Genomic DNA, 22,155 nt, shown 5'->3' on the forward strand with positions numbered 1-22,155 from the left:
ATGTATTGTATGTTTTTATGACCTAAAAGAATATTTTTAAAACCATTTTGACATGTAAAATGTTTTATTAATTGTTTATTGTTGACTATATTGACACAGCCTAGACAGCATTGTATGTTTTCTGTAAATTGGTGTCCCTGGAATAAAGATTGGGATTTGTGCATCTGTATTATGCATTGAGACAATTATGAATATAGTAAAATGGTCTTGAAATAGTTTACAAAATATATAAAATGTTACCACGTTTGATAAAAATTGTTAAGTTAACTTAAAATGTAAGATGAGAACTCAGTTTGTGGGTTGTATTTAGGTCTTATGAGCACTACAGGACAGATAAAGACAAGTATCTGGTTTAACGAGATGACGTCATTACAGGGTTGTCTCCGGTACATTAGAGCTTGCAACATCATGCACGATGTGACTTGCGACATTATAGGAATAAATATTTTAATTGTACATGAATATAGTTGCTTTAACAATGTCAAATATTATAACAGTTTTGAGGTTCTAGAAATTGTAAATTTTTTTTGTAAATTGTTACGGGGAAAAATGAAACATTATAGCCTATACCTTTGATATGTATAGTACTGTAATAATCTAAATAACTATAATACACTCACATTGTAATGTAAAATCTTTAACTTTAACTTAAAAAAATTGTTTATCTAGGTTTATGTTGGTAGATCAATACTTGCTGATAAAAAGTACCAAATGGAATACTAAGTATGGGCTAACATTAACACACTAACAATTTAAATAACTAGTTAATTGTTTAGTCACTTCAAAAATATTGATATTTATTATGCTCATATACGGGCTAAAACATTTAATTGCCTAGCAATGTTTGCAACAATTGACAAAAAGACTCGAGTTTGGGTTATTGTAATTATAAGTTTGGAAAAAGTATATTAACCCTCTATAATCAAGACAGAGAATTTTCGGAATGCTACAGTATGCCAAAAGAAAATTAAAACCAACTACTAACAAAAGTAACAGTGACTAAATATTAGGCGTTTCAATTATAAGAGAGCCGTTTACTTAAATATTGTTTTGTTGAGAGATAAAACTGTTTTGCTAACTGCCTCATTTACATCCAACACTTTTTGGATTGTTCTCAAAAATTAATTAATTTTGAAATTAACAAAGTTTAGTTCAGCATTATTAAAATATGATTTGGCATTTTGCCTAGCAGAACCTTTATAAAATCTGTTACATGATTTCATAAATGGGCTTCTTTTGCAATCAAGAGTATACTGACTATATGCTGAATATATATGCTGCTATATACTCTTCTTTTGAGTATACTGACTTGATTTTAACTATTTTATCACGAATCATGGTTTATTTATATTTTGTATTATCACATGCAGCTGTTACATCAATAAGTTGTGAATATATAAGAGGGTTTACAATCATTTTGGTTCGTTTATAAATCCATGTTATGATCTTTCTCTAAAGGAAATATATATTTTTACATTGTAAAGGCAAGTACAAAAATTTCTCAAATCTAAAGGAAGCCTTTACAGATTAAAGCTTCGTACTGTGTAATTCACTCAAGCCAATGTGTTATATTAGTTAAAGGGTTGTTTCTATTGCATTTTGTCTTTAAACAGATGATTACTTAGAAATATGTTTGTATTACAATTTTGTAAATTAATAAAGATTTAGTGTTGTTAAATGTTCACCAAGGAACAGTAATTTTTCATTTGCAAATATAAATTTTTAACACAATGCTTAAAGTCCAGTAGTGTACCAATTAGTAGAAATTTTAAATAAATATTTTTACTTTTACTAGCCCTGGATCGATTTTACAATTACAAGCTGCGTTATTTTCAACTAAAATATAGATAAAATTCATTGGTTACACTAAATTCGAACCCGGGACTTTTGTGACCGCAGTCCCACGCTACTAGCTCGCCCCCTTAGACATCCGATTACTTCTAAAATGTTGAATAAAAAATCATGTAAAGCATATATTAAGGTTTTTCAGTAATTGTTTTTCGAAAAATAACTAGTTTTAGATTATGTTTAAAGATTGGACTCTATTTTGTTTATTTTGAATAATAATGGTTTTTCAAGGTTCTTAAAACTTGGTTGGTAAAGATTAAATAGTTTTAATAGAACAATTAATTAACTAGGCAATCACTATGTAAATAATTCTTCGTTAAATTTTTAGGGGGGCAAAATCCCCTCCTAAAGTTTTGTAAGGAGCTAGAAACACTGACAAGACACAACTTTAAATGTTTCAGATAAAAACTTCTACCATTTTTAGTTATCATAGAATTAAATATAAAAGGTACACAGATTTTTAATGCGATTGCTAAATTACTAATCGTGATAATTTCCATGCAAATATCATTTAGTAGGTGGGTTGTATCATCAAAGTAGGTAAAACTAGGTTGATGCAATTACGTAGAATCTACAGTATATCAGTCGAGAATATTCTGATGTTCTCAAGTTGATGAGGAATTCAAGGGCTCGTCTACAACGACGTGCACTTTACTTCACTGCACCTTGTTGCAGATAGGTTTATACTGCCGTACTAAGCACAAAGGGGGTATCTGCACCTGAGCTGATTTTGAGAAAAGAGGTTCCAAGTCTAAACCTCTTAATTTCGGTAACCATGGGCCTAGGATCAATATTGCCATATTTACTGAATTTGTAATTTTTTCCTTTGTCTAAAAATACTACATTTATTTCAAAATGACTATTTAACACATTTTTATGGCAGATACGGCTAATTGGAACAACTAACTAATCCTAAAATACTAAGTTATATAGCCGTATGTACAACTTACTAAGCTGATTAAGTAGTATCTGCGGCAGTTACGGCTAAATTACATTAGTAGCACACACTTACAACTAGGAATGCTTAGTAATGTATGTAGAACTATCTACTCATAAAATTATAATTTGCCAAGTCCTGGTCATAATACTAAAATTAAAAGTGTCTAGATAATTTGACCTAATCATTAGAATTATTTCAGGAACAATTAATAGCCCAGGAATAGTAAAACAGCTGATAAAAACCAGAATTTATTTACAGATAATAGTAAACATTTTTGCACAAAAAACTTCTATTAGGCTAAATTATTCTGCAAACAAGGAAAGTTCCCTCTTAAAAACACTTATTATAAAGCTTAGAAGTAAAAAACAGTCATAAATCAACTTATTAACAAATTGATGACCGGCTTAAAAATGAAACAAATGTAATTAATACCGGTAATTGTCATGGGTTTTCATTGCACTAAAAAAAACCTCAAAAGCAAATATTGTCTGTATTAATTATCAGATTTATCTGAGATCACTGGGATATTTTCCCAAAATGAGAAACGGCTTTGCGGAACAATAACCTCAATTTATTTACAGATAATAGTAAACATTTTTGCACAAAAAACTTCTATTAGGCTAAATTATTCTGCAAACAAGGAAAGTTCCCTCTTAAAAACACTTATTATAAAGCTTAGAAGTAAAAAACAGTCATAAATCAAATCAACTTATTAACAAATTGATGACCGGCTGAAAAATGAAACAAATGTAATTAATACCGGTAATTGTCATGGTTTTTAAAAAACCTCAAAAGCAAATATTGTCTGTATTAATTATCAGATTTATCTGAGATCACTGGGATATTTTCCCAAAATGAGAAACGGCTTACCTTTTTGGAATGTAATAGATTCTTCAATATTGCATTTTTTCACCTTTTAGTCATAAAGTTATGTACTTAAAACTTATATTTAAGAGACTGATCGTAACCTGTGTTAGCTTTATTGTTGGATAAAGACTAACTAATGTTTAAATTTTATCATATTTGCTTATTGTTCTATTTTTGTTGAACAGATTGTAAATTAAATAAAATGTTAAAAAAAAAAAAAAACTCACGGTACCAAAAAACTAACAACAACAAAGTTTTTAGGTTAATCAGTAACTTAAAGATGTAGCGTATTCAAAAGGCTTTTTTATAAAATAATAAAAGTGGACTGTATATGGGTTATTAATTTAATTTTGACAACAGAAAATAATTATGGACTTTTGGTTTAATTTTTAACACTGAATTACCACTTTGACGTTATTAAGGTCTTGAAAGAAGATCTGGTCGAATGTTGTCTAGTCCAGAAGATATGTTTAATGAATGTCCAAATGTTCTCACAGTACACAGAATTTAGAGTCAAATTAAAAAGGGTTTATTAAATGCACACAAAAGGAAAAGGTAAATGAAACAAGTCAAAATAAAAGGAGAGAGAAATGAACGATGTTACACAAAGAAACGATATTACAAGAGAGAAAAATTGCACTTTTTTAGCCAGAATGTTTACATTTTCAAATTTTTATTATTGTATTTTTGTTGACATGTGGGGATCATTTTAATATGCTCTCTCTCTCTCACACATATGGTCAGCTGGCCTTTTAAATACTGAACAAAAGCTACCTAACTAACAAACAATTCTTGCAAACATGTGAGAATGTTGCCAACATACTAAAGCAAAAAGGTGGCAACTGCTACTTTACTAAGATATAAAAGTGGTATGTACGTATTAATAAGGGAATAAGTCGTATCTACAGCAGATGCGACTTTTATTGCTTAGTGAATGTCACTTACAGCTAAAATAACCTAGTAAAACATGTCATTCGTGCAGATACGACTAACTAAAAAATACTTTTTTAAAGGAAATTATTTGTTGTTACGGCTAAAATACCTTAGTAACTGATAGGTAAAATCAAGCTGTTTTAGTAGGTATCAATATCTCAATATAGCCAAAAATTGCAGATACCCCCTTTGTGCTTAGCACGGCAGTATATCAGTGTAGTTTAAAGTGATTTTCATAAAAACTTAGTGGGAAAACCCTTACAAGAGGACAAAACCGAGACAGATAATGAGAACGACATATGTATTGATGATAACAATTACTTTAAAATGACTTAAATAAAGATTGACCCACGGTTTATATTCTATTCTTGTAGAGAATAAGTTTTAGTTTGACTATTTATAAACATTTTTTATTAAATTTGGAAATGTTGCTTATTTCAAACTAAGCTATTAACATTACAATACATAGCCACTTACCTGTGGCATCAAATCCTAATTAATCGTTAAACTAACTGAACACGGGTATAGGCTTACCTAGTTAACGGCAAGTTGGGCATGCACAATAAGCTTCGGTTGACGTGCACTCTGAGTGCACCCATCACACAATACAATGCAATACTAGACAACACTCGCTAGACAAGTGTTATTTAAATAGGGAATAAATTTGACATTTATAAGAAAATCTTTTAGTGAACATACAATTAGACATAACTGGAAATTCCTAAAGTCTGCAGGCATGCTGCAGCTGGGGTATTATATTTTAATGATGTTGCAGAATATTTAGCTATCTTCATAAAGTAATTTGGTTTAAATAGAATATTTAAAATTAGTTCCAGATAAAAATGGAGAGGACTTATCTTTTCTAAAAAGTTTTTTTACGACTCACATATTTTAAATAATACTCCGATCGTTTGGAAAATCTTACCTAGTATTTTAGAATACTGTAAAAAATCAGACATGTTAAGCATTGTTTATGCTAAACGATTATAAGAGCTAATGCACAAAGATTTATCCAAAATTCACTGATTCTGATTGAGCTTCCAATAGTCAGTGAATTAGGAAATAATAGTTTTAAAACAGAGTCTAGAATGATAAAGTAAATATTATGGATCCACAGTATAAGCTATCTGAACTATCTGCAGTAAGTTTATTTTGTTTTATAACGTATTATAAGAAGGCCTGTGAAATATGACGATGGTTAAAAAGATGTCCCGTTGGATTTACATAATAATTACGCTTCGTTTAAACTAGACATTTGGCTAGAATCGTAGCAGTTACCTGTTTAGAAAACGATTAAAAATTAGAAAAAAACACAAGATCCTAAATATCTTACTCTAAGAACACATTAAATAAGTAATATACAGTATTACAAAAATTTACTGAAATGAAAATTATACTGCAAAACAAACTTCAAATAAAATTACAGGCACCAGTTAAACCTTTAAATATAATAATCAATTAGTAATTAAGACTCAACTTTACTGTTTAAAAGTGTTAAAAGTATTTAAAAAAATTTTTCGTGAGTCGTTGTATATTATCGAGCGAAGCCGTTCGCTAAAAGCTCATAAAAGCTTAACTGTTACTTTCGTATTCCGGTAAAAGGTCACTTAACGTAAACATACCTGAGAGACAGTAATCCAATACCCGGCTGTGGGTGTGTCTATGTTAGCATACACTTATCTTTACAGTTATTTTCATTTACTATGACATCCATATTCACATGGTGGACTGAAATAATACAATTATATTAAGCTATGCCTTAATAAATCATATTTTCCACGGAATTACTACAGTTTTGTGACGTACAGGTAAATACATGGTTAAAATAGGAAGTAACTAAAAGAGTAAAAAAAAAAATAGTTACACAAAACGATTTTGGAGAATAGGTTTGCAATTCATAAGTGAAGTCAGAAGATACTGTTTAACTATCAATGGTTATAAAAATACTTAGTCACAAACAAATGATTAAAACAGTTAATTTGCATTGTTAATATCGAAACTATTCAGGGCTTTTTAGGAACTAAGTGCAAATATTTTAATCAAATTGTTCATATTTCACTCAAATGTCAACAGGTGCACAGACCTAATAATAAAGTTTCCTTGATAAGTCTACTCGGAAACGAACGACTTAATTTAGATGCAAATTATTTTATATTTCCTCCTCAATTCATCTTACGGATACAAGCCCAATCTTATTCCCAATTTAAAAATAATAAACTTTCTTCATTTGGTTGTGTTTTAAGAATTAATATTTACATTTTTTGAAAATGTTTATTTCTTCATTTTTATTTAAATAAAAAAAAATAAAATAGTTGCACGGATATGCTTGTATATTAGCTCAAAATACCATGATTCGTTATAGTTAGTAATTATGCACTAAATACCTGATAGCTGGATAAGATTTTACAAAGTTTTGTACAATACATATCAGCATTGTGGAGCATTTTGATAAATTGTTGAATAAAATTAATACTGTAAGTGGTTAAGTATTGAAAAATCTAAAAATTTACATTTTAAAGTTCGTATTATACTTTTAGTGATGAACAGTTTTCCGTCCTACTTTAATGCAATTTGACAATACAGAACTATTGTGACTGGCTCAAACTTAAAAGCTGGGAATCAAAAGGCTGTTGACTGACCTACAGAACATTCTGCACAACTAACGCTAGTGTCCTGAGGTTTTTGATAAAACTTTTCATAGAGAAAGTCAAAAAAGGAAATATCAATAACAGTTCAGTGTATACCTATGTTCTTGGCCATTGAACTTTCTATAAATATTTGTGTCTAAATGAAATATAGATCCTAGTGGAATACAAATATACAAAAGTGTGTCTCTTATCACAGACAATATTTACATTAAGCTTTACAAATGCGTTGACTTTCCATTTAAAACAGTAAACTAGTGTGTAGGGGGATTAAGAAAATATAATCAAACATATTGTAAAACTGTTTCAAAACGAGAAAGGTCCAGTTAGTGTATTGTTGAAGTAGAACATTTCCACCTGAATTAAAAACATAATTACATTTTTTGGAAAGACTCCAAGAAGTGTTAATGAAATCTAGACAGGACAATTAGGAAAATTAGTTTAAGTCAGAATAAAGTTATCAAGATAAAAATTAAAGTTCACTTTTGAGTTATCAAGCCAAACTTTATTTAACTTTTTATTTACTACTTACTTTTAATATTTGCTCTTAGCCGTTGAATCATAATTATTGTTATTATTTCCAGAGGTAAGATAGCACTTTTTCACACAAAACGTTGAAAACGTTTTATCAATAACAGTTTTACAGCAAAGTTTGTTTCATTGGTTAGAATGTTTGAGGACATAATGCTTTGACCTCGTTATCGATTACTACAACATCAACAATCAAGATAGCAGGATAGTCGACAGCATTTGTCAATAAGATAATGCGTTTGAGCCCACGGTAGGTCTATTGAACTGTCCAAACAGTCTATGTTGAAAGATAAAATCTAAAACGAACGGAAATTTAAATGTTTGAGATGGTTTTGTTATTACGACCATCCTTAAAATATAGAAAATTTGCATTTATTTAACTGTTTCACTAGCCTTGCGATTAGAGTGTCAGGCTTTGATGTGAGAAACACGGGTTCAACCCCCGGAAAAAGAAAAGGATTTTGACAGCTTTTCCCTAAAAGTGTTTTTTTATCTTAATAAAAATTTATTACCTCAGATACAACGGATCTTAGTAACAGATTTTGGTTGTTTTGAGAAGTTTCTCTTTTATTTCCAAATAACTCTTAAATAACTATATATAAATAATAATGCACTAGAACAAGTAATCAGCCTTCATAAGTCGGTCCCGGGGCAACTATTAAAAAAATTAAAAGATCCCTGAAAATTACCTTATTTCACATGCAACAATCAATTTCCTCTCTCAATTGCAAATTGTTCATAATGTAAAATCTGAAAGTGAAAAAGAGTACTACATAAACAATGCCCAATGTCGCATAGTCTAACCCTAACACAATATGAATTATACTACTACTCTAGATCACATTAACGAGGCAAGCTCAAAACGCATCGTTGCCCTTTTTTATTTAAGTTTTTTTTAAGTACCATCGTGTGCAACACAAAATACATTATAGGTTATCTATTACATTCCAATCCATGAACATAAAAGAAACATATTGTTTCCTATTCGTAGTACTTTTGAAATGGAGCTATTTTACAATGTATGGTTTGTCATAAATTGTGGTATAAACCATCCACACATAGGGTAGAATTGTATTGCATGCATTCAATCTTTTCAAGTTTTCGTCGACGTCTTGAATCAGCAAAACGTCAAAAAAGGTGTGAAATGTTAGGTATTCTTTCATTATAGCGTAAAGTAGGGCTACTTTATTCCAAACTTAAGTAAAAATGTAAAAACTTTCATCGATTGATTTTAAATCTTTGAACGACAGAACATCTAATTCTAACATTTTTAAATGGAAATCTTGCGAAAGTATAATTTTTGGCTGACTACTTCAGGTAAAGGCAAACATGTTTCCTTTCTATTATAAAAATATTATAAAAAGAAAAAAACTGCTTAAATGGCTTATATAAATCAAGGAAAATAATTGTTAGAGAGTTATTTAGCCTCCGGATCACTGTATTAAAAATAAAATGGTATACAATACCATATGTAGTCTAGACTCTACTTCACCCCGGTTAAGTTCGCTTTTGTCAATGTCACTACGATTGTTTCGTGCTTTATGCATAAGAGGCCTATGTCCATTTTATGTTCCAGTATATCGTGTGTATTATTTATTTATGTTGAAGACCGTCAAAAGAAGTGATTACTTGACACTGTAGGCCTGATCATGGTTCAGAGTAAGAATCGGAAATAGTTGCCACTACATCAACCAAGGAGATTATTATATGGATGTATTGTAAACCCTTTTTAGTAAAAGAAACTTTCTTCAAACATTGTTAATGTATTTAACGGTGAAATATTTGAACCAGGTGAACTTGAAACTAACTGTAGAGATGTGATTTAGCATTAGTGCTTTATAACCGCCTTAGGCTCAACACTTGAAATAATAACCAAGTTTGAGACACATATAAGTTACACATTTACCATTCCATTACGCTTGGAACAAAGTTTTGAATGCTTGTTCTAAGTTACTAAAGGGTTACATTTGATTGTCTTATAAACTTTATCAAAACTACAAAAGTATTACGAATGATTGACATGATTTTATTCTAGCTAGCCCCAAAAATATTTATTGTATGAAATACAGTGTACAGATTAATAATTTTCCTTTTAACCACGTTTTTTTTACCTAACTTAGTCCAATCAATAGACAAAAACATCGCTTGTCTAATTGCAGTACCTTGATACGACTGAAAATGCCCATTATAAAGAGTAACTAAATAACCTGTTGCTCAAAATCGAGCAAAACTTAAACTTGTATAGCCTAAACAAATAAACAAAAAACATAAACAGCCAGACCTTAATCAAAGAGTCGCTCTAAATAATTTATATGACTGATTATAGAAATATAAAAATATTATGATGTAAAAAAATATAGAACCTTTCATTTATGGCAACAAAGAGTAAAAACTTAACTGTCTCGGCCAGTCTTTTCTTGCTTAAAAATATGTAAGCCACTACAATGTAAACATAACGTTCATTTGTCCGAGATTGGACTATCACTACGGTGGTACTACCACTATGTACCCATCAAATGTTCAATTGAGAGGTTGATGCAAGCGGTCATGTTGTACTGGCGGCGTTTGATTTTAAATTGAAATGAAATAAGAAAGTTAACCAAACAACAGAAAACACTATAAAGGAATTTGGAATTTTGATATACATTGTAAATTACATGATAATATGGTAATGCAACGGATAACTGCCCTGAGAATAATCACTTTTAAACATTCACTTCATCGCATCGAACTGTAACTACACGATAATCGGTAAAGTACGATGTAAGGTAAATCAAATTAACCATAGTCAGAAATAATTATATATTTATTCTTTTTGTCTATGATTTAACTATTACAAACACTTTGTTGTCTAGTATTGCTAGGAAACTCTTTATTATGAACCAGACTTAGTTAACAGATTGAAACAAAACATAAATTATAGCTTTGCTCTGGAAGTTTTAAGTCCTGCAGTCTGTGGTTAACCTTAAAAACTATTTCAAACTACGTCCATATGTTATTTATAAACAAAAGGAAATGAGTTTGATCCAATGTCAACAGATAGCGCCGCCTTCCAAACTTTAGCCCTTAAGTGTACTTAGGTGGTACCCTTTCTTAATATTCCGAGACGTATTTGCACATATACGTGAAAATACCTTTAATTTGACACCTCAAACGTTAAAATCCGTCAAACCGTTATCGAGTTATGACTGTGAAAAGAAACCTGCTTGCGTATTAATATATAGATGATAAAATTTGATCAATGTCTCGGTGTAATAGAAATCACTCTTTTACCCTTGAGTGGATCAGTGGCTGGCAAAGTTGTAGGTTTGCACCCTAGTGCTAGTAAATTATATTAGTTTAGTTTAGCCTTTCACTATTATAAGATGAACATCTACTTACATGGTTTCCTTAAGATGTTAGATGTAGTAATTTCATCATGGGCGAACCGATGTCATGTCTAGCATGAAATAACTACATTAGCGCCTTATATAGCTACTACGTAATTAGATCTTTATTTTATAATTGAAAATTAGGGGAATCCAGGATGTTTAATTTAATTTTTTTACTGTGCTATTTAACAGCTTGCTTTGCTGGTTTCGGTTCTTGCGCAAGTAAGAAGCCTATGTGGACGGACAATTGCAAAATTATAAGAGCCCATTAAACATATAAAACATTAATGATACCTTATTCTGTTGGTTATATTTCTAATAATATATAATAACAAATAAGTACGAAGGTTTATTGGTATATTTAAAAATCAAATTAAGAGCTTACCTGAAACTAACTTTAAATATTAAGACAGATTTGATTATTTACAAAAACTTATTACGTACATTGAGTTTGAATCTGTCCTATTCATAGATTTCAATCACTCGGAGTGAGCGACGTATGGCTGAAAGTATTGCACATAAAAGGAAGTGCAACATAAAAACGTCGCTAGGGAGATTGCGTACTAGGAACCCGCTGCTGATGTAATATAAAACTAAGTCTTTGTTAGGAAAACTATAGAATTTGATAGGCAAATATTAATAAAATATCTCTTAATAGAACAATAGCCCTACACTCTTATTTACATGTTAACAACATGTAGGAAAATATACGTTCCACCCGTACCTATTCATTTAGATTATGCCTAGTGTAGTTATATTCATATTTGAAATCATTATAGCTATTGTTATAATCAATTGTGTACTTTCATATGTGTTTTGATACTCTTATGTCTAATTTTCATGCTCATTAAATGCATGTTTGGTAAAATATAAAATAGTTTTAAGCATTTAGTTGTACATTTTGGTGAGAAATAAATACATTTCGGGTTAGTAGTTAACAAATTTTACTCAGAGTTACTTTCTTCACAAATCAAAAGGTAGTCTATATACGAAAAATCTTCAACCGTTTCTCATAACTAAATAATGATAAGTAGGATCCCAAATCATCATTTTCTACAAATTTCCATCGGCATTCCTTTCTGTTATTTTAATTTATATCTTTACAGTTTTATATATGTTTAAATATATTTTTATTTCAAATTTACTTCAAAGTAAGGTGATAAATAAATACTGGCTATGGGAAACGAGCAAAAGCAAATTTAATTATTGGCATTGTTATCATTATCGTAAAGTATACACATAGTAAAAACCACATAGTGATTAGGCTTTCTAATGTTGATTTCAGATAAACCATGTATCCTATTATGATTAAATGTATTACTTTTAGACTAAACCAACCCGAAAGAATAAGGTAATTATTTTAAAAATATCTTTTCTACTTGTTGTAATAAAACCAGAGGTTTACTAGTCCAAATCTCACAATAGTCAAAAAAAACATAAGTCATACTATACACAATTTTTTAAACTCTTATTAACACAAACACTTTAATAAAATGATGACTAATAAAATTATTTATCGTGACTCATGTGTAGAAAATAGGGTAGGCCTACTATATTAAATTACCTATATTTTTCTTGACAATTGTAATATCATTTTTTTTTCTTTTCTAATAATTTTTTTATATTAGAAAATGTTTTTGTGCGGTAGTTAATAAAAACTCTCCCTTATGTATCAACGGTGTGATGTAACTTCTTTGTGCAGTCTATAAGCTATTTTGTAAATATACAATAAGAGAGGAATGTATGCTTGAGAAGGAAAGATGAAGAACAAGATAAATAACGACAGGTTGAGTGAGGAAGAAGTGCTACTTTATAAACACTTACTATGAGATAAAGAAATATAAAACTTCCACTGATTCAATATGTAACGGACCTTTTAGCAATCAATGTAAGTGTTTATGCAAGAAATGAAAAAAAAACATGTTTAGTGTGTGTAACCTGTATGAATCTAAACAAAACTCAGGATCTGACAATATATTTAGCCAAAACAGAATCTAGTCAACAACCTGCTTTTTTTTGTTTTTTTATGTCATAATTCAGAGTAACCTCAGATGGGAATCGCGTATTGTGGCTGTAAAATGTCTAAACGCATGTTTATATTAAGCAAACTAAAAAATATTGTCTCGATGGAAGTTTTACCTACTGTTGTCTCTTGTTACATACACTTGTCATCTCACTTATGGTACCATTCTTTGGGCTAATTGCAGTTATGTACAATCCTTATTTGTGTCGCAAGAAGAGAGCGCTTTTGCTGGTGTTCCACCAAAAATCTAATGTAAATCCATTGCTGTTTCTGTCATGCCTCTTATTGTTATATATATATTTCACTCTCTTATGTATTGTATGTTTTTATGACCTAAAAGAATATTTTTACAATCATTTTGACATGTAAAATGTTTCATTATTTGTTTATTGTTGACTATATTGACACAGCAGACACAGCATTGTATGTTTTCTGTAAATTGGTGTCCCCAGAATAAAGATTGATTTGATTTGATTTGTGCATCTGTATTATGCATTAAGACAATTATGAATATCGTAAAATGGTGGTAAGATGGAATATTTTACAAAATATATAAAATTTTACCACGTTTGATAAAAATTATTAAGTTAATTTAAAATGTAAGATGAGAATTCAGTTTGTTGCTAGTATTTAGGTCTTATGGGCACTACAGGACAGATAAAGACAAGTATCTAGTTTAACGAGATGACGTCATTACAGGGTTGTCTCCGGTACATTAGAGCTTGCAACATCATGCACGATGTAAATTGCGACATTATTGGAATAAATATTCTAATTGTACATGAATGTAATTGCTTTCACTATCACAAACTGTCAAATATTATAACAGTTTTGAGGTTCTAGAAATTGTAAAGTTTATGTGTATTTTTTATGTAAATTGTTACTGGAAAAACTAAAACATTATAGCCTATACATTTGATATGTCTAGTACTGTAATAATCTAAATGACTATAATACTTTCACTTTGTAATCTAAAATTTTCAATTTTAACTTGAAAAATTTGTTTATCTAGGTTTATGTTGGTAGTTAAATACTTGCTGGTATAAAATACTAAACGGAATACTAAGTATTGGCAAACTTTAACACACTCACAATTCAAATAACTAGCCAATTGTTTATAGTCCCTTAAAAAATATTTATGTACATAATTTAGATTAAAATGATGGTTGAAGAACAAAACTATTGATATTTATTATTCTCATATACGGGCTAAAACATTAAAATACCTAGTAATGTTTGTAACAATTTACAAAAAGACTCGAGTTTGGGTTATTGTGATTATAAGTTTGGAAAAAGTATATTAACCCTCTATACTCAAGACTAAGAATTTTCCGAATGCTTTGGTATGCCAAAAGCAAACTAAAACCAACTACTAACAAAAGTAACAGTGACTAAATATTAGGCGTTTCAATTATAGGAGAGCCGTTTACTTAAATATTGTTTTTTTGAGAGATAAAACTGTTTTGCTAACTGCCTCATTTACATCCAACACTTTTTGGATTGTTCTCAAAAATAATTTAATTTTGAAATTAACAAAGTTTAGTTCAGCATTATCAAAATATGATTTGGCACTTTGCCTAGCAGAACCTTTATAAAATCTGTTGCATGATTTCATAAATGGATTTCTTTTGCAATCAAGAGTATACTGACTTAAACTTCATCTATATAAATAAAATTACAGTTTTGTCTGTACATTGCTTAGAATCATGCGGTTTTTGGTTATTTTTACGTTTCATAGCCTAAGAAAGCCGAAACGAGTCTTATCTCAATTTCTGTCTGTATGTCTGTCTGTCCATTCTGTGACTCCGTCTGTAACGCCAAAATGTCATTTTACGCGGCCTACTCCTAGAAAACTAGAGTACCGATCAAGGTTTTAATCATTTTTCTGTATTTACTGGATTGGTGAGAGTGTCTTTGGCTATAAAAACATGGCCTCGCTTCTTTGAAAACAAAATAACGAACCACCAAAAACCCAATTTTGTTCGATTTTTGTCAAATTTTATCCCAATGTTTACTATTACATTACATTTTATGATATAACGATCAGCTGTTTGGATTAGTTCTCACTTCTAGCTGTCACCGATATGTTTACATTAAAAGCTGTTTACAAATACCGCAACCATTTCCGGTCAAGTTTTGTCAGCCCATCCAAACCAAGTGAGATTAAAAACGTTGTGCCTTACTTAACCAGTTTAAGTAATCGCAAGTGCAACGATTGTTCTTGAGTTTTGATAACCGGGGAAAATACCGTGAATCAGTGTTGTATTAGTGCAAGGAAACTTACATTTTTTTTAATCATCGTCACCAATACCGTAGCTAACAAAGGTTTCCACTCATTGACGGCGCTTCAAGGACAGTTGTGTAAAGTGCAAAGTAAAAAATAACGACTGCAGTGGGTGATCGTGGATGTTTCTGCGATCTTGGAAGATCTTTCTGATTTCGCTGTGATCGTACCGTAATAGAGGTTTAACTTACTACAAACGTACAAAACCCCAGATTTGTGCGTTTTTTTTTCACATTTCCTCCGAATGTTTGCTAGATATATGTACAGTTTTTTTTTTAGCAAACCATAGTGAGTTTTTAAAGCTTTACGTTGTTTACGTTACATGTTACATGTTTTGTGGCCTGTGTGTATTTATTTATTTATATAATTGCCAACTGATTAACACCTATAATACAGTTTGAATTAGTCGTAAGTACTACAGTTCTTTTCTCAAATGTAAACGTTGGTTTTTGGTACCGGTACTGCTACTTTTCCTTAGAACCGGTGGTAGCAGTACCACCGTAAGAATAATTTTTACATACAAACACATCACTATTTTCACTATTTATTTATAAACACTGCACATTATTGCTTATTAAATTTAATTGATGTCTTGACTTACTTGACTTATTTCCGTGAGTTCCTAGGTGGAACATAGGGCCTCGACGAAATCTCGCCACCCGTCTCGATCCTCAGCAAGTGCCTTGGCCTGTCTCCACGTCAGCTGTCTTCTTGCTAGGTCTCTTTCTATGGTTCTCCTCCAAGTTGTTTTTGGCCTGCCCCGCTTTCTGTTTCCCTGCGGATTCCAGTCTAGTGCCTGTCTTGCTATACAGCTCTGCGGCCTTCTCAACGTATGGCCAATCCATCTCCACCTTCTTCTGGTGATAATCTTTTTGATTGGTTCTTGCTTGGTTATCATCCAAAGATCTTCGTTTCTTATCACATTAGGCCACCAGATTTTCAAAATGTACCGCAGGCACCTATTGACATATGCTTGTAGGCTTTGCACTTCTGCGTTGTTAATCTTCCAGGTCTCACAGCCATATAGCAAGACAGACATGACATTGGAGTTGAACAGTCTTAATTTTGTCTTCCGCAGAATCTGCCTTGATGTCCACACAGGGCGTAGTTGGGCAAACGCTCCCTTGGCCTTCCTAATTCTGCTTTTGATATCTAGGTCTGTTCCTCCATCCAGTCCTACCATGCTACCAAGGTAACAAAACTCAGTTACGCTCTCAATGTCTTTGTTGTGTAGCTGCAAGACTTGATTGTTACGTGCATTTATACGCATTTCCATAGTCTTCCTTCCATTTATTTTAAGCCCAACATCTGAAGCTTCTACACGGAGATCATTTAGTTTCATTTCAATGTCACGGAAGCTTTCTGCAAGGAGACATTAGTCGTCTGCAAAATCCAGTTCTTCTAGGCGGCCATGCAACCCCCACCTTATGCCTCGGTTTCTATTTGTTGCCTTCCGAAGCATGCAATCAAGCGTCATTATAAACAGTATTGGTGACAAGAGGCACCCCTGCTTTACTCCAGACTCCACTGTGATTGGTTCTGAGAGGCTCCCAGCGTGTTCCACCTGGCAAATGTATCCATCATACATCTTTTGTGTGAGCCTTATAATTTTGTGAGGAATTCCAAAAGCTTCCATTGCAGCCCACATCTTCCTCCTACTGACAGAATCGAAGGCCTTTTTAAAGTCCACGAAAACTATATATAATGAAGCTTGACACTCCACAAACTGTTCAATGAGTATTCTCAAAGTGTTGATGTGGTCTGTTGTCGATCGAGATTCCCTGAATCCTGCTTGTTCTTCACGAAGGACTTCTTCAACGGGTCTCCGAATTCTGTTGAGAATTATTCTTGAAAGAATTTTACTGCAGGTTGGCACTAGTGTGATTTCCCTCCAGTTATTGCAGTCTGTCAGATCTCCTTTCTTTGGAAGCTTTATGAGTACTCCTTGATTCCATTCTTCTGGTATTGTTTCCCTTTCCCAGATCTTCTTTGATGTCTTACTGTATAATTTTAGCGTTTTCTGTCTGGACTCCAAAATGTTGTGTGGACTCAATTCTGCTTTTGTGTATGTATGTCTATTGGTAATGCATTAATGTCCTTATTTTTCGTGGAAAAGACAAGAGCTCCATTGTTAATAAAAATTTCAACCCGAATAAAGTGTGCAGTAGTGAGGTTGATGTAGCGTTTTAACTACTTGTAACCAGTGTGAAAAGTAACTTTCAATTACAGGCCTACCTTAGGGCTATGCCTCATAGATCTATACTGTAAAGCAATTCCTTTCATCGTTAGATATAAAATATGGACTAACACGATCGGGTGACATTTAATTGCGAAGAATTCGTTTTGGCTTTGAAACTGTCAGATATTGTATTTGAGAAGGTTTATATGTATTCCTAAACAGTTATAGTTTTGCCATCATATCTGGAAAATGCACACTAAATATACAAACCAACTCCTATTCTGAATATAAGGTTTTAACTTACTACTAGATCCCCGTACGTAGAACGGGCAAACCGCTAGTTTTAACTATTTTATCACGAATCATGGTTTATTTATATTTTGTATTATCACATGCAACTGTTACATCTATAGGTTGTGTATATATGTTCGATGGAGTGAAAGCCCGTAGGTAGTATGATGAATTGGAGTTTGCTTAGAAATTTCGACAAATCATAAAATGTAAATGAATCTATATTCTACACATTTTGGTTTTATAGTTTTAGGATTATTACATATTTCCATATGAATTTTGATTCTTGACAGAAAGTGTCTTCGACAATTATATATTTAATAAAATTTTTATTATCGATCCAGGAAGTAAAAAAAAAAATAGTTACACAAAGCGATTTTGGAGAATAGGTCTGCAATTCATAAGAGAAGTCAGAAGATACTGTTTAACTAACAATACGAGGGTTATGAAAATACTTAGTCACAAACAAATTATTAAAACAGTTAATTTGCATTGCTAATATCAAAACCATTTAGGGTTTTTTAAGAACTATGTGGAAATATTTTAATTAAACTGTTCATATTTCACTCAAATGTCAACAGGTGCACAGACCTAATAATAAAGTTTCCTTGATAAGTCTACTCGGAAACGAACGACTTAATTTAGATGCAAATTATTTCATATTTCCTCCTCAATTCATCTTACGGATACAAGTTCAATCTTATTCCCAATTTAAAATTAATAAACTTTCTTCATTTGGTTGTGTTTTAAGATTTAATATTCACATTTTCGAAAATTGTTATTTCTTGATACGTTTGTTTAAAACGTTGCATTGGTATGTATATTGGCTCAAAATACCATGATTCACTATGGTTAGCAATTATGCACTAAATAGCAGATGGTTGGTTCCTTAACCAACCATCTGGTATTTAGTGCATAATAGCTTTTCTTATTATACAAAATTTTGTAAAATCTTTTTTACAAAATTTTTTACAATATATCAGCATCGAGCAGCATTTTGATTTTGACGGACCTACAGAACATTCTGTAGAACTAACTCTAGTGTCCTGAAGTTTTTGATAAAACATTCCATAGAGAAAGTCAAAAAAGGAAATATCAATAACAGTTCAGTGTATAACTATCTTCTTGACCTTTGAACTTTTCATAAATATTTGTGTCTAAATGAAACATGGTTCCTAGTGGAATACAAATATACAAAAGTGTGTCTCTTATCACAGACAATATTCTACAGACAATATATTAAGCTTTACAAATGCGTTGACTTTCCATTTAAAATAGTAAAATAGTGTGTAGGGGGGTTAAGAAAATATAATTAAACATATTGTTAACTGTTTTAAAACGAGAAAGGTCCAGTTAGTTTATTGTTGAAGTTGAACATTTCCACCTGAATTAAAAACATAATTACATTTGGAAAGACTCCAAGAAGTGTTGATGAAATCTTGATAGGACAATTAGGAAAATTAGTTTCAGAATAAAGTTAGCAAGATAAAAATTATATTTTTTTGAGTTATTAACCCAAACCTTCTTTAACTTTTTTTATTTACTACTTACTTTTAATATTTGCTCTTAGCCAATGAATCCTAATTTTTATTATTTCTAGACGTAAGATAGCACCTTTTTCACACAAAACGTTGAACAAGTTTTATCAATCAGTTTTACAGCAAAGTTTGTTTCATTGGTTAGAATGTTTGAGGACATAATGCTTTGACCTCGTTATCGATTACTACAACATCAACAATCAAGATAGCAGGATAGTCGACAGCATTTGTCAATAAGATAATGCGTTTGAGCCCACGGTAGGTCTATTGAACTGAACAAACAGTTCATGTCAGAAGCAGAGAGCACAGAATAGAAATTTTTATTCTGTGCTCTCTGGTCGGAAGATAAATTCTAAAACGAACGAAAATTTAAATGTTTGAGATGGTTTTGTTATCGACCATCCTTATAACATAGAAAATTTGCATTTATTTAACTGTTTTACTAGCCTTGCGATTAGAGTGTCAGGCTTTGGTGTGTTAAATACGGGTTCAACCCCCGGCAAAAGAAAAGGATTTTGACAGCGTTTCTCTGAAAGTGTAAAACGTTATTTTATTAAAATTTATTACCTCAGATATAACGGATCTTAATAACGGTTGTTTTGAGAAGTTTCTCTTATATTTCCAAATAACTCTTAAATAACTATATATGAATAATAATGCACTAGAACAAGTAACCAGCATTCATAAGTCGGTTCCGGAGCGACTATTAAAAAAAATAAAAGATCCCTGAAAATTACCTTAATTCACATGCAACAATCAATTTCCGCTCTCAATTGCAAATTGTTCATACTGTAAAATCTGAAAGTGAAACAAAGTACTACATAAACAATACCCAATGTCGTATAGTCTAAATCTAACCCAATATGAATTATACTACTACTCTAGATCACATTACGAGGCAAGTTCAAAACGCATCTTTGCCCTTTTTTATTTAAGTTTTTTTTTGTACCATCGGGTGCAACACAAAATACATTATATCTATTACATTCCAATCCATGAACATAAAAGAAACATATTGTTTCCTATTCGTAGTACTTTTGAAATGGAGCTATTTTGCAATGTATGGTTTGTCATAAATTGTGGCATAAACCGTCCACACATAGGGTAGAATTGTATTGCATGCATTCAATCTTTTCAAATTGTCGTCGTTGTCTTGAATCTGCAAAACGGCAAAAAGGTGTGAAATGTTAGGTATTATTTCTTTATAACGTAAAGTACTTTATTCCAAACTTAAGTAAAAATATTAAAACTTGTACCGCTTGATTTTAAATCTTTGACAACAGAACATATAATATTAACATAAATAGCAATGTTACGAAACTATTTTTTTTTGACTACTTAATTTTTCCTTTCTATTATAAAAAATATAAAAAATATTATAAAAAGAAAATACTGCTTAAATGGCATCAATAAATCAAGAAAACAAAATGTTTAAGGAGTTCTTTAGCCTCCGGTCATATTTGAACCAGGTGAGCTTGAAACTACCTGTAGAAATGTCATTTAGCATTAGGGCTTTATAACCGTCTTAAGGCTTAACACTTGAAATAATAACCAAGTTTGGGAAACATATAAGTTACACATTTACCATTCCATTACTCTTGAAACTAAGTTTCGAATACTTGTTCTAAGTTACCAACCACGTGAGCGTTACATTTGATTGTCTTATACAATTTTTCAAAACGACAAAAGTATTACGAATGATTTACATAATGTTTTCTTAGTCTAGCCTCATTGTATAAAATACAGTTTACAGAGTAATCATTTTCTTTGTAACAACGTTTTTGTACCTAACTTAGTTCAAATAATAGACGAAAACATCGCTTGTCTAGTTGTAGTGCCTTGATTCGTCTGAAGATGCCTATTATGTATATATAGGGTGATAATAAAATTGTAACAATGTCTCGGTTTAATAGAAGTCACTCTTTTACCCTTTAGTGGATTGGTCGCAGGCAAAGTCATAGGTTTGCACCTTAGAGCTAGTAAATGATATTAGTTTAGCTCTCTCTTTCACTATATTATAAGATGAACATCTACTTACATGGTTCCCTTAAGGTGTTAGATGTAGTTATTTCATCATGGACAAACCGATGTCATGTCTAGCATGAAATAACTACATTTGGGCCTCATATAGCAACTACGTAATTATATCTATATTTTATAATTGAAAATTAAGGGTGTCAAGGATGTTCCATTTAAAATTTGTTGCTGTATAATCCAACAGTACTTTGCTGGATTTGATTCTCACACAGGTAAGAAGATGTGAATATAAATATGGACGTGCAAGATTATAGGAGGCCACCAACCATATAAACATTAATGATTGACTTAGGCCTAATTTGGTAATTATTTCTAAAGTTGCAAATAAGTACGAAAAATTATTATATGTTATATTTAAAAATAAAATTAATGGCTTAGCTAAAACTACCTTTAAATAGTAAGACAGATTTGATTATTTACAAAAACATATTACGTACATAGAGTTTGAATCTGTTCTATTCATAGATTTCAATCACTCAGAGTGAGCGACGTATGGCTGAAAGTATTGCACATAAAAGGAAGTGCAACATAAAAACGTCGCTAGGGAGATTGCGTACTACGAACCCGCTGCTGATGTAATAGAAATTGTGATCTTTGTTAGGGAAACTATAGAACTTGATAGGCTAAATTAAATAAAATGTCACTTATTAAAAAAATAGCCCTACACT

At 31.2% G+C, this 22,155-nt stretch overlaps 1 protein-coding gene across 2 annotated transcripts in view; it reads right to left on the reverse strand.

Moving 5' to 3' along the window:
* The window catches only part of LOC129002720 (small conductance calcium-activated potassium channel protein), a 482,452-nt gene that overhangs the window by 404,836 nt on the left and 55,461 nt on the right, over positions 1-22,155 (reverse strand). The window lies entirely within an intron of this gene.

This window comes from Macrosteles quadrilineatus, unplaced genomic scaffold (genome assembly GCF_028750875.1).
Source record: "Macrosteles quadrilineatus isolate MER2022 unplaced genomic scaffold, UCM_ALF_1.0 Scaffold_9__3_contigs__length_116548681, whole genome shotgun sequence".
Lineage (NCBI taxonomy): Eukaryota > Metazoa > Arthropoda > Insecta > Hemiptera > Cicadellidae > Macrosteles > Macrosteles quadrilineatus.